This window comes from Lathyrus oleraceus, chromosome 4 (genome assembly GCF_024323335.1).
Source record: "Lathyrus oleraceus cultivar Zhongwan6 chromosome 4, CAAS_Psat_ZW6_1.0, whole genome shotgun sequence".
Lineage (NCBI taxonomy): Eukaryota > Viridiplantae > Streptophyta > Magnoliopsida > Fabales > Fabaceae > Lathyrus > Lathyrus oleraceus.
Window position 1 is genome coordinate 79,642,652 of NC_066582.1, and position 15,305 is coordinate 79,657,956.

Sequence of the window (15,305 nt, forward strand, 5' to 3'; positions counted from 1 at the left end):
AGAAGCTTGCCAAAGAAGTGGAGACCCATGGTCACTGCTCTGAAGCTGTCTAAGGATCTGAATAATATCAGTCTTGAAGAGCTGGTCAGTTCTCTCAGAAGCCATGAGATAGAACTAGAGGAAGATGAACCTCAGAAGAAGAACAAGTCTGTAGCATTAAAGTCCAGATCTGAAAGACGCAAATCTGACAGAACCAAAGCCTTCCAGGCAGAAACTGAAGATGCTGATGACTCTGAACCAGAAGATTCTGATGATGAAGAAGAATTGTCCCTCCTGACCAGAAGAGTTAAACAACTCAGGAAAAAGAGGAACAACAACTTCAGAAGACCAAGACCCAGAGGGGATCGATCAGAATCAACCTCAAAAGGTAAAACTAACAAAGATATTACTTGTTATGAATGTAAAGAAACAGGTCACTACAGGAATGAATGCCCCAAGCTAAAGAAAGACAATTCTAGAAAAGAAATCTTCAAGAAAAATACCTTCAGGACAAAGAAAGGATTAATGGCTACCTGGGATGATAGTGAATCTGGCTCATCAGAATATGACTCTGATGAACAGGCAAATGTGGCATTTATGGCTACCACATCCAGAAGCAGCTCAGATGAAGAATCTGAAGAGGTATTTTCTGAACTCTCTCGATCTGATCTAGAATCATTCTTGTCAGAAACTCTTAGCTCATATCAGAAATTAAAACAAAAGTTTAAAAATATAAAAGGCCGTCTTGAAGCAAAATTTGAAGAATGTGGCAAACTTGAGATGACAATTCTAAAACGAGAGGATGAAATCAGATCCTTAACATTACAAAGAGATGCAGCGAATAAAAAACGTTTAGAACTGGAAGAAGTGTTATCTCAAACTCCACAGACTTCAAATGCAATAATTTATAAATACGAAGAAGCCTTTCAAGAATTTCTGAAAAATGGGATAGGAAGGAGTGTCATGGCATCCATGATTTATGGAGTCAGTCAGAACAATAAAAAGGGAATTGGGTATGATTCTAAGGAAGATAAAATTTCTACTGGTGACCAACTTAAATCTCCGTTTTCATATCACTATACGCACACACAAGAACAAAAATTTGAAAATGCTAGAAAACCCAAAGTTATAAGAAACTCTGGGAAAACTAATCAAAGAGGACCCAAGAGATTCTGGGTACCAAAAGATAAGATTGTTTATGTTGCAGATATCCTATGCAGCATAGTTCAGACACCAGTCATGGTACCTGGACTCTGGATGCTCGCGACACATGACGGGAAGAAAGTCTATGTTCCAAAGCCTGGAACTTAAAGATGCTGGATTCGTAGGCTTCGGAGGAGATCAGAAAGGAAGGATCAGAGGCTCCGGAACGATTGGTAATGACACTCTTCCCTCTATATCTGATGTTCTTTACGTAGAAGGATTAATGCATAACTTGTTATCCACAAGTCAATTAAGTGATAACGGTTATGACGTAATCTTTAATCAAAAAACATGTAAAGCCATAAATCAAAACAATGGTTCAGTCCTATTCACTGGCAAGAGGAAAAACAACATTTATAAAATCAATCTTTCTGATTTAAAAGAACAAAATGTTAAATGTCTGATGACTGTTCACGAAGAGCAATGGGTGTGGCATAGACGCTTGGGCCACATTAGCATGAGGAAACTTTCTCAGCTAAATAAACTCGAGCTAGTCAGAGGCCTACCTAAACTAAAGTTTTCTTCAGATGCTCTATGTGAGGCATGTCAGAAAGGAAAAATTTCAAAAACGTCTTTCAAAAAGAAAAATGTTGTTTCTACCTCTAAGCCTCTGGAACTTCTCCACATTGACTTATTTGGTCCTGTGAAAACAGCATCAGTCAATGGAAAGAAGTATGGACTAGTCATTGTTGATGATTACAGCCGCTGGACATGGGTGAAATTCCTAAAGCATAAGAGTGAGTCTCACTCTGTATTCACTAGTTTCTGCTCCAAAGTGCAAAAAGAATTTGACTCTAAAATTATTAGAGTCAGAAGTGATCATGGTGGGGAATTTGAAAACAAAGATTTTGAGGAATTATTTGACTCTAATGGAATATCCCATGATTTCTCCTGTCCTAGAACTCCACAACAAAATGGAGTTGTAGAGAGGAAGAATAGGACACTCCAAGAGATGGCTAGAACCATGATCAATGAAACTAATGTGGCAAAGCACTTTTGGGCAGAAGCTGTAAATACAGCATGTTACATTCAGAATAGAATCTCTATAAGACCTATTCTGGAAAAGACTCCCTATGAACTGTGTAAAGGAAGAAAACCAAACATTTCATATTTTCATCCTTTTGGATGTTCTTGCTTTATCTTAAACACTAAAGAACATCTGAACAAGTTCGATTCCAAAGCACAGAAAGGTATTATGTTAGGATACTCAGAACGCTCTAAAGGCTACAGAGTATACAACACAGAAACCAAAATTGTGGAAGAATCAATTCATGTCAGATTTGATGATAAGCTTGACCCTGAAAAGTCAAAGCTAGTTGAAAATTTTGCAGATTTAGAAATCACTCTTGCAGGATCTGATAAAGCTCCAGAAGCAACTGTCACTCAGAACTCTGAAGAAATTAAATCCCCAGAAATCCCAAAGAAAGTTAAAAGTCGTATCAACGTATCTGAAGATCTGATTATGGGAAACAAGAACGAACCTGTCAGAACCAGATCTACCTTCAGGACTTCTGAAGATACTCCTCTGGGACTAGTGTCTCTGATTGAGCCTACGTCCTGTGATGAAGCACTTCAAGATAACGACTGGGTTTCAGCCATGCAAGAAGAATTAGATCAATTCACAAAGAATGATGTCTGGGATCTTGTTCCAAAGCCCAGAGGCACTCACGTTATTGGAACCAGATGGGTATTCAGAAACAAGCTGAATGAGAAAGGAGAAGTCGTCAGAAATAAAGCTCGACTGGTAGCTCAAGGTTATAGTCAACAAGAAGGTATTGACTATAATGAAACCTTTGCTCCAGTCGCAAGGTTAGAATCTATTCGTCTTCTTGTATCTTTTGCTATAAACCACTCTATCAAATTATATCAAATGGATGTCAAGAGTGCATTCCTTAATGGTTATATTTCAGAAGAAGTGTATGTCAACCAACCTCCAGGTTTTGAAAATCCAAATTTTCCAGAACATGTTTTTAAACTTAAAAAATCTTTATATGGACTTAAGCAAGCTCCCAGAGCTTGGTATGAACGTTTAAGCAATTTTCTTCTGGAATACAATTTTATCAGAGGGAAAGTTGACTCCACACTCTTCTGTAAGAACCTTAACAATGATCTCATGATATGCCAGATATACGTTGATGATATTATTTTTGGTTCAGTTAACCCCTCTGTTTGTCAAGAATTCTCTGAGTTAATGCAGGCAGAATTTGAAATGAGCTTAATGCAAGAACTAAAGTTCTTTCTGGGAATTCAAATTAACCAAACTTCAGAAGTTACATACGTTCATCAAAGCAAATACATTAAAGATGTTCTAAATAAATTTGATATGGCTGACTGCAACTCTGCCAAAACTCCCATGCATCCGACATGCATTCTTGAAAAGGAAGAAGTAAGCAAAAAGGTTTGTCAGAAGCTCTATCGAGGTATGATAGGCTCTCTTCTCTATCTGACTGCTACTCGTCCTGATATTCTCTTTAGTGTCTGTCTCTGTGCCAGATTCCAATCAGATCCTAGAGAATCTCATTTAACAGCAGTTAAGAGAATTCTCAAGTATCTGAAAGGAACTCCTAACCTGGGCCTGATGTATGAGAAAACATCAGAGTATAGACTTTCGGGTTACTGTGATGCAGATTATGCAGGAGATAGATTAGAACGAAAGAGCACATCTGGAAATTGCCAGCTTCTGGGAAACAATCTGATATCCTGGGCCAGCAAGAGACAGTCAACTATTGCTCTATCTACTGCAGAAGCAGAATATATCTCAGCATCACTGTGCACAACTCAGATGCTCTGGATGAAGAATCAGTTAGAAGATCTGCAAATCTTCGAGAGTAACATTCCTATCTTCTGTGATAATATTGCTGCCATTTGTCTAAGTAAGAATCCCATTCTACACTCCAGAGCTAAGCACATTGAAATAAAATATCATTTTATCAGAGACTATGTTCAGAAAGGGATAGTAACTTTGAAGTTCATTGATACAGATCATCAATGGGCAGATATATTTACTAAGCCTTTAGCTGAAGATAGATTTCTTTTTATCTTAGAAAATCTGAACATTCAAAATTGCCCTGAATAAATTGTGCCTCTGAAGATGTAAAATGAGACTCTGACATAAACAAACAAGTTTCTGTCTCTGACTCTGATACTTCTACCAAGTTAAGAAGATATCTGAGTTAGAAATCTCCAGGAACCAATCCTTTGGTATTCCTGAAGATCAGATACATCAAAACACGTGGAGCACTTAGCGTCTAACCTTGGAACTTCTAGACAGCTGTCTAGAAGAAATTCAAAGGCCAGACGATTGAGATCTCCTCGAGCAGTGTGCATACTATTGGGATTAGACATTCATTAATGAGCCTTAATCATTTTTCCCCCAAGCGTGCTAACTTGAGTTCTGTGCTAACGCTGAATTGTGTGCCGTTTTGCATGTGTTTTCGTTTAGGGTATTTAAACACTCCTCTCACATTTCACACACTTATCACTCTCACTCACTCTCAAACCCTCTCTGAAGCATTTCTACAAACACTTCATCTTCATCTTCTTCTTCATCAACTATGGATGCTCAATAACAACAAGTTTTAAACTTTTCTCAACAAATGGAATCCAACCCCACTGCCCAAAGTTCAAGCATTTCCACTCCAACAGTTACAGGCGTTTCCATTACTCCAGTGTACAAGGAACCCCATGTTCTTGATCGTCAACCTCATATCAACCTAGCAACTCCCTTTGAGGGACTGGAAGTGTTATGTGAAACACTGGTGGACTTCGACAACATGAGGAGAAATGGAGTAGATCTTACTGAAGAACTCCGTCAACAAGGGTGGGAAAACTACTTCCAAAGGCTTTATGGCCCTATTTACCCAAATCTCATCAAAGAATTCTGGAGATTTGCTGACGCTGATGACCATTTCATCGTCTCCTACGTATTGGGGGTAAAGATAGTGATTACTGAAAAGTCAATTGCTTCTTTACTGAACATGGAGAAAGATGGAGGAAGAAGGATCTACAACATCAACCCTAGGTCAAGGCGCATTGCTTCAGAAATCAATCCCACCATCTTCAAACAAAACACTGAAGGCAATCCATCAAAGAACAAAGAACTTCATCAGAACCTCAGAGTATGGCTCAAGATCATTCTGGGAACCATTCATCACCGTCCAGCATCAAACTCCTATGACTACATCAATACAAATCAGAAGTGCATTCTGTATTGCATTCACAAGGGTTTGAAGCTCTGCCTTCCTGCACTACTCTTCAGATATCTCAGAGACTCTGTAAGGGAGACAAGAAACAACATGAAACCCAGAACCTACATCCCCCTGGGAAGACTTCTGTCTGATGTCTTCATCGAAAATGGGCTTGTAGATCATCTAGAGAAGAACAAGCTTATGGAAGATCTGGCAATAGATACTGGAAGGCCTCTGAACGCCAGAAATCTCAAGAGCATGGGAATCTTGAAGAAGATTCAAGTCAGACCCACGATGGACACCTCCTGGGACGCCTTGAAAGATCAGAGGAAGCTGCCCCATGGTCTTGCAAGGTTCTTCAAGAATGAACCCAGAGACGCTATCCACTTCTATATGCAGCGTCTGAAGGATGAAGGAGTCGACATCTCTGACTTCAGACTGGACGATTGTCTAGATTCAGAAGAAGACTTTGTCAGGTTCAAAAGAGGTCCCTCTTCAAAGAAGTCTTCAAAGGCAAAGAGAGCAAGGCTAGGAGAAACTTCTGAAACAAGATCTCCAGCACCTCTGCAAGTAACTACTGGTAAGTCTGCTCCCTCTATTCCCTCTAAACATCTTATGGCTTCTTCTAATCCTCTCCCAACACCACCTATATACACATCCTCTGAAACCCCACCTTCTACAACCAGAACCTCACAACCTCTACCCAATTTTAATCTTGCTCATACATCACTACCTCGATCTGAAACTGAAGAAATGAACCAAACCACTTCCTTTTCATCATCTTCAGACCCAGAATCACCTCCATACCTTATCCTCTCCTCTGACCCAGAATACTCTGACCCTAACTCTCCAACCCTAGCCCAAATTCAGGCTCAAAACCTCGCTTCACAACAACCAACACAATCTGAAGTAACTTCACCTCCCCCAGAACAAACAACCAACATCCCTTCTGAAGACCAACCTTCTGAAGCTCAACCCTCTGACCTCCACACCTCTAATATCACCCCGCCAAACACCTCCGTTGAACCTGAACCTGAAGCTGAACCTGAACCTCTAACACTAAACCTCAGCCCTCCAACCTCTCCACCTCATACCTCTGAACCTGACCTTTCTATACCTACCCTTGAGGAAGCCATCATGTTGTTCGCAGGGGCTTCAGTTCAGAAGGTCAAGTCTCTGACCAGTAACTCTGGCATCAGTGATGATCCCGATTCTGTAAGGACACACTGGAACATAGTCATTGGCTGGATGACCTCTGAGGCTTTTAAACTGAAGCACATCTCTGAACAAGTCAGAAACGACTTTATCAGAGATGCTGAGGCAAGACTACAGGAAAGACTTGCAAGAGAAGCTGAAGAAGAAGCCAGAAGGCTGGAGGAAGAAAGAGCAAGGGAAGCTGAAATTCTAAGGGCAAAGGAAGCTGAAGCTAAAGCTCTGGCCGATGCTGCTGCTGCTGCCGAAGCTGAAGCACAGGCTGCTGCTGAAGCTGAAGCAAAGGCCGCTGCTGAAGCACAGCAGGCTCTGACTCAGGGGGAGTCCTCATCTGTTGTTCCTATGGTTCTCTAGACGCTGGAAGAACTGAAGAAAGATCAGAAGGAACTCCGTGCCAGAATGGATAAACAAGACACTGTCAACGACAACATTCAGAACATGCTAGCTCAATTGCTTCAGAGAATGCCTCCGCCTCCCAACCCCTAGGCACTTAGGATTTTGTTTGCTTGTTGTTTTGCTTTCCTTGTTTCTGACGTTTACTTGTTTTCTTTTTGCCCTTGTCTCTGTTGCCTTTTTATCTGAATACAATGTTTTTCTCTTGAATTATTTTTTTTTACTATGTCTTTTTGATTCTGACAAAAAGGGGGAGAAGTCATTAATAGCTCTGATGAAAATACTGTCTAAATACCTTAAGCACTCTGCAACATATTTTTCTTAAAAATAAATTTATCTAACACTAGACTTAAGAAATTGCAGAAGGTATCAAAAAAAAAAAACCTCATTGCTTGGAAGCTCTGGTAAGGACTTCTGAACTCCCTAGCCTATCTCAGGGGGAGCTCTTGTCTATCTGATCTGATATTGTTTATGTTTCATCTGCTAATTGAGTTTGTTTTGTCATCATCAAAAAGGGGGAGATTGTAAGAACAAAAATTGTTCTACAACAGATTCCATGATTTTGATGATAACAAAGGATGAAACCAAAAATGGCACCCTAACAAAAAGTTTCTAAGTGTGCAGGGTTCTAAGGAAAGAAGGAAGAAATCTGATGACGTCATCAGATACAGAATCATATCAGATACAAATTATCAGAAGACCAGAAGTAGAAACACGCTCAAGAAAGTCTAACTCTGAGCAAAACAGCAAAATATCAGAAGCATCTGAACAAGAAGTACGCTCTAGAAGTTCTGACTCTGAACAACGGTATGTCAAACTCCAGAAGCTCTCAGCGCTATCTGAAGAAACCATCAGAACTCAAAAGAGATCAACATCAGAAGATTAGATAGCAAGATTCCAAGATTCCTAGAAACATGAAGACTCTGATCATGGATTTGCTAATAAAGAAAGAGTAACGTTAACTTCAAATAAAGGTTTGGAAATGGATTTCCTAATACAGAAAGAGACGTTAACTCCAAATTCAAATGAAAAGGAACTATATTTGGAAAGAAGTCATTCGAGGAGAAAAAGTAGTGTTGGCAAGAAGCTATATAAGTTATGGCATTAATTCAAATTATTGTCCATCAATTTCAACGACTACTTCACTCCTATATAAAGGACTGCAATCAACATTGAGAATTAATACAGAGAACATACTGAAACATCAACACACATAAAAACATTTTATTCTCTCAATCTTCACGAAGCTTTTGCTTAGAACGTGAAACACTTTTTGTTCTTACTATTGTAATATTTGCTTATCTTAGAAGCACTCTAGATTACATAAGTCGTTATCTTTGTTGTATTTCCTCAAGTGACTTTGCACAGTCTGTATACTTGAGAGGACTAAGAGATATTTCTCTTAGACGTTGTTTGTAATCAATCTTTCAAGATTAGTGGATTAAGTCCTTGTTGAAGGCGAAATCACCTTGGCCGGGTGGACTGGAGTAGCTTTGTGTTATAAGCGAACCAGTATAAATTCCTTGTGTGGTTTTTATTTTAAAAAGTGCTTATTTTCCAAAAACAATTCAAACCCCCCTTTCTTGTTTTTCTCACCTTCAGTTCACCTTTCCACATAGCTTGATTTGTGGAGGTGGAGCCATGCCAAAGACAAAGTCTTCTTTGTGGAACCTGCTTACCAAGTTCTTACTAAGAGTAGGTCTACGCTTGCTGAGAATGCTGACTTGGCACTCTTAAATATTTTTCTATTTGGGTTAGTTGCCTCCTATAAAGTGCATGTCTTCTCTTGGAAACTTCTGCAAGATAGATTTTCTTCCAAAGAAAATCTATTTAGGAGGAAAGTTATTATTGATCTTAGTGACACTGTATGTATTTTTTGTAGTCTGGTTGCTGGTGTCTCGTATAGGATATTCAAGTGGTTAGATGTTCAATTGGCTTTGCATAGGGATCTGCATCTTATTTTTGAGTTTCTCTCTCTCACTACATCCTAGGTAGATTTATTTTAATTTGACATGTTATGGTGTGGATTATTTGGTTGGCTTGTAATAATAAGTTTTTCAATGATGTATCATCTAATGAGAAAGAGTTGGAGGATAAATATTTGTTTTTTTACATGGAGCTGGATTTATCATAAGTCCCAGATGAACTACTTATCCTTCAATTGTTGGCTTTTCAAAATCCCATCCATTATCTGGTGTTGCTTCTTGTAACTCTAGTTCTTCTCTCGATGGATCAGTGGTTCGAGATCTAGCTTGGTTCTGTTTGGGGAGGTGTGTTGTTGTGTATTTGGTATGGTTTATCTCTATCGTCGTTGTTTGATGGTTAAAGGTGGTTTTTCTGTGAGTTTTTTTCCTTGGTTGGTAGTTGTTGTTGTGGGTTGTAATTTGTTAGTTTTTCTTGTTTTGGAATTTCTTGTGCCTTTGTTCTCCTTGTACTTTTTGGACTTTATCCTTTACTATTATATTATTTTATGATTAAAAAAATGATCTTCAATAGTTGTTTGACTTCAAGTATTGTCATTGTAGCGGTAAATTCATGATCATCAAGCTATGGATAAGCTAGACATCAAATAACAAGAGTCGCCACCACGCTTTTATTGTTTCCAAGGGAAAAGGGAAAAGTACAAACAAAACCCAAAAGTAAGAAGTTTTTAAATCAAAACTAATAAAATGCCAGAGATTGCAGGTAAGGGGATTGGTTACACAGAGGGAAGGTGTTAGCACCCAAAGTGTGTTAGGTACTCCTAGGGAGCCCTTTTTTGTGTGCATATGTATTTTTGTACAAATGATGTTTGCAAGCAAATAGAATGGGGGGATGAGAAAGAATTCATTAATTATATTTTTGTGTTTGACAAGATCTTCGGACTTGTGCCTACGTACCAACATAAAAATGAGGGATCAAAACCTCGTAGTTCGTGGTATAAATTTCAAAGTGGATACATTGTTTTTAACAAAATTTAAGTTTGAAAGGCACGAAGGCCTAAAAATGATTTGAATGAGTTAGTTCATTTTGGCTTTTGAAAATTTTAAGTCAAGTATGGTTAAGTCTATTTACAAGTTTGATTAAGAAAATGAGTTTGAAAATGCAATGGCATAAGGCCAAAGTTTCTAGTTTGCAATATGGTCAAAGTTTAGAAATCAACAAAAACAAGCAAAGAATATTTTTGAAAGGAGAGAGAGATTTTGAAATTAAAGAAGTGGGGAGGAGATGAAGAGTCTAATCCTAAGCATAAATTTAAAAGTTAAGAGTTGAAAAGATCTAACCAATTGGTTGCAATCCAATTGACAAGAATGTCATATAGAAACCCAAATTCCCTTGGACTTTAGAATCAAGAAACAAATAATGCACAATATATAAACTTGAGAAGCAAGACATCAAATAAAGATAGCCATATCCAAGCTTAGCAACTCCATGATCTTCTTCAAATTTGCCCATGTAGTAGATGAATTCCATAATGCCATAAGTCACAGGTTCAAAATAACAGTTTCACAATGATCATGTTGCAGATGAACTCAAATGGATCTTCAATGATGTATCAGATGAAATTTCAAATTACAAGCACTTGGTTAGATGAAAGTTGGCATTGGCCAAGTCCTTTGCATATGGAGTGTTGCCTAAATTCTAAGTCCAATTGTCTCAGATCAAACCAACAGTCCACACAAGATATTTTTAGGGTTTTTGTTCTTATTATATACATTAATGGTCAAAGACCACACAATCGAACATAATATACACAAACAAAATATATCACAAAATATGGTCCAAGTGGACAAAGTGAAAATGACATTAACATAAACAATTAGAATGGTATGAATAATGACAAATGAATAAGACTTAAAAATAAATGGCATTAAAGTAAATGACTTGAAATTAAATGTTAGTTGTTAATAAGTTAGAAGTTAGTATTGCTTTTGCTTTTTTGTTTAAGTCATTCTTTGGAGAACACTCAACCCACTTATCACAAGCATGGATCCTTGAACCAAGACATTTTCCAAAGGAAGGAAAAAAGGCCAAGTTTCCACACAATACCATGAAAGAGATGAGACTTACAATCTCACTAACTAGGATGTTATGTTTTTTGTGTTAAAATTTAGCATTATGTTAAGCAATCGTAATTGGACTTATGTAGAAGTCACAATCATTTGAGGCTGAGCAATAGAATTATGGTGTTAATGCATGTTAGAGACATAGTATAATGGACTATGCTCATGAAACATACCACACACAAAAAGAATATGCAAAAGTGGCGGCCTAATCTCATCCATACTTATGTTGATTTTGCAATCAAATAGCCTTAGGATGTAGAGATATCATAGGACCATGACATGAATGCATAAAGAAGGGGAATGAGATGAAGAGGGAGGGAAGATAGATCAAACTCAAATTGGACAAAGGAGGACTTTTACCAAATTAAGATCATTTATTTATTTTGGGAGATGGAATGTACATTCCATCAATCCCCTAGATCCAATGATCTTAACCTAGCAAAGTCAAATCAACCTTGACCAAGGCCCAATAACACAAGTCAAACTTATAAAGTCAATCAAAATGGCTCAACACAATTATTTGGCATTTATTCAATTTCAAAAAAATACTAAATATAATGCATTAAATTAAATATGGTTGGTCAATTTCCTAAAACCTTATCAAAACACCAAAGAAATGGTCATGAGATTTATCATAGGTAAACAAGGTCAAAGGACCTTGGAGAAAAAAATTCAGACTTTTTGGAAACTTAAAAGTATTTTTAAATAACTAAAAATAATCACAAAATTAATTAAATCATGAAAAATATTAATAATGATCCAAAAAATAATTTTAATTCAAAATATGAAAGAGGATTTTATTTAATTTTTTTTTGGTGAAACTCATATTTTTTGGATCAATATTAAAATTAATATGAATTAATGAAAATTAAAGGAATAAAATAAAAATCAGAAAATACAAAAAAAAATGTGGACCACTTGATCTCGCTCATTAATTGAGGTGGCAGATCAAGTGGACACAAACGCGCGTTCCATGATGGAACTTAGTCAGCGCGCCACACAACTGGTCATCCAAACCAACGCTTGCGAATAAAACATTTTAAACTGGATCAATGATTCAGGACCACGCCACATCATTGCCGGAGCAAAGCGCCAATCGTCTTCTCAGGCGACCTTGGCCGGACTAGTCCAATCATTACCATGACATAAATGAAAAAGGAGGATATGATATGAAAGAAAAAATGGCATAGAGCACGAATCTGACCTCAATTTTAACTAACTCCAAATATATAAAAAGATATGAGGAGTTGAATTTTAAGGTGTGTCAACTGAGTTGCTTCGATTTGATCTCAAAGCAACTCAATCTTCTTGCCTACATTGGTAGGACTTCAGACAACCAAAGATCCAAGAGAATTGATGAGAATTGAGTGAGAATCAAAGAGAATAAAAAATATGGAAAATACTTTCAATGATGTGCAGAACTTGATCTCTCTTGCTTCAATTCTTGTTTGATCTTGCTCCAATAGCTTGTAGAAGTGGATTAGGAATGGTAAGAAGCTTTGGATCCTGGAGTTTTTGAATCTCCAAACAGTGACATTCAAACTCAATTTTCAAGTGAAAATTATCAAGTTTTCCTTTGAATTGTGAGGGTTTGAAGAGTGGAGGCAAAGCTGGCGCGCAAGGATCCCCTCAAATGAGCTCAGAGGGTCTATATTTATAGCAAATTCAAGTGTTATTTGCATACTTACAATTTCTTCCAAATTTGGCAATGTCATGTTCAAGCTTGCATGGGTGTGTATAAGCCCATGAAGCAATGCACTAAGGTCCAAAACCAACTAAAATGAGGTATGAATCAAGCTTGATTTGCAAGGCAATATGAAATGATCATTTGAAGTTTTGATTTTACCAATTGATGCAGGCCTGATAACACCATGCGCAACCCTAGCAAACTTGATTCAAAATGAATGAATTAGGACTCTTTGGAAAGCTTAGATCAAGAGGAACAAATATTATGTTGAACACTCTTCCATTTGGAACTTGGATCATGGTGAATTTTTAGGTGGAAGTTTGGAAATTTCAACATGTTGAAATTTTTTCTAAGTGTCAAGTCATATACTTCAATGTTCCACCTTACTAAACGTTTTATGTGTTCTCCAAATGAGAAACATGCCTTCATCAAATTTGTATACCTTTCACAGACCTTCAAAATGGTCACCAATTTGACATCATTTGGATTTAGAATGAGAGAGTTATACATTTTTGAAGTTGAGGAAAATCACTTGTTCAATGGTATTGGTCCAAAATGACCTATAACGTATCCTCATATCACATGCTCATAAAAGTTGATTTATCTCTCACTCCAAACATCAAAGTTTAATTGGACATATTGAATTTGATTGTGCAACTTGTAAGTCTTTCATCTCATAAAAATTGAGCAAGTTATGACCTTGGGAAGTTGACTTTCAAATTAGGGTTTAGACAAAATGACCTATAATGTTTCAACATAGAAAAGGACTTTCCAATCAAACTTAGCTCTAGATCTAAACATTAAAGTTGTTTGTAATGTCATTTAGAGTAACGTTTCTCTTAGAATCATTTTCATATGGTGAAAATTGTAGGAGATAGGGTCTAGGGAGACCCAGTTTTGATTAGATGGATTCATCTGGACAACCACCATCAACGAACTTGCTAACTTGCAATTCTCTTGACTTTTTAGGCTCATGGTATATAATATATGCATAAGATGATGAATTTTGAAGTACCCCTTGAGAAATTTGATCAATTGATGAGGAAGCTTGTTGAAGAAGTTACTCAAGATACCCAGACAAACTAGGGTTTCCAAGGCAAACCAACTCCAAACTCTTGAAAAAATCTTGATCAAAATAACATGAAAAGATCATTGGGACTCATATATGATGCTTAAAGATATTGTGGATCATTCCTTGGTTGTGCTCTTAGTTGTGAGGGTCTTAAACCCTAGATATGAACTTGATAGATCAATGGTGATCATGCCCTACCTAAAAAAGAGTTAGGTAAATACAAAGACATATTTTTGGTATTTTGGTTAGTGAAATGATAATATACAAGTATGATACAATCACATGGTGCTTGGTGATCTCTCCTAAAACAAACCCAATGAAAGAGGGGTAAAGAGGATGTCAAGGTATGATCTCAATGCTAATGCATATGATGAGATTGCATGAGGGATCTTATGGTCAAAATTGGGGTCTTACAATCATCATCAAAACTGAACATCTAATGGGTTAAGTTGTCTTGCAACTTTGTTATTCATAATGTTGCGGCACATAATATATTTGAGATGTGATTTAAATCAATAAAGTTATCATCAAAGTTTATTAAAATAGAGAAAATGTTAATAAAACTCTTTTAAACCTAAAATGGTCTTTAAAACCATTGTCTAGGTTCGAGACTTGACTATGCATAGTGAAGGTATTAACACCCTACAACATATGTTTAAGAAAATGCTTACCTTTAATTAATTCTGCCAAAAAAAATATTATTAACCTTATTATATCAATTTTATCCTAATCTTTAAACATAAAATAAAGCATATTTACAAACAAAGAGGAAAAGATTTTTTATTTATTATTGTTCTGAACAAGATTTGATGTTTGCCCCCTACGCATCTCTCGGTTTAATGGAGAATTCAAAGCCACATAATTCTTAGTAGAAAATATTTGTGTGTTGGTTAAATTTAAAGAAACATATTTTGATCGCATTAGAGTGGAAAAGTGTTGTTTGTTGGTCGTGTTAGAGCGGATAAAACATTATTTTTTTATCTCATTAGATCGAATAAAATATTGTTCGATGGTTGATTGTGAAATTTTAAGGTGGAAGACAATTGCTAGAAGGAGCAAGCGGTATGACTTGTGTCCAAACACTTGAGGATAAAAGGGATGTACATCCGATTAATATTTTTTAATCTAATTTTTATTTATAAAAATGAGAGATTCAAATCGAACTGAGTTGTAATTTTTTAAAGAAAGACAAGCATTCAAACAAAGAGGCGGTATGACTTGTGTAAAAAAACTCTAATATAAAAGTGATGTACATCCACTTAATCCATTTTAATTCGATAAAAAGAGTGAACTCAAAACGACAAAGTTATTATTTAATTTTTTAAAAGAAAGAAAAACATTCGAATAAATCAGTAGTACGACTTGTGTTCGAACATTTGAGGATAAAATTGATATATAACTGATTAATCTTTTTTAATTAAATTTGATCATAAAAAAGATGAGATTCAAAACAATCAAATTATACAACTTATGTCTTGAAAACTCTTCTATTAAAATAGATGTACGTATATTTAACGGTTTTTTCC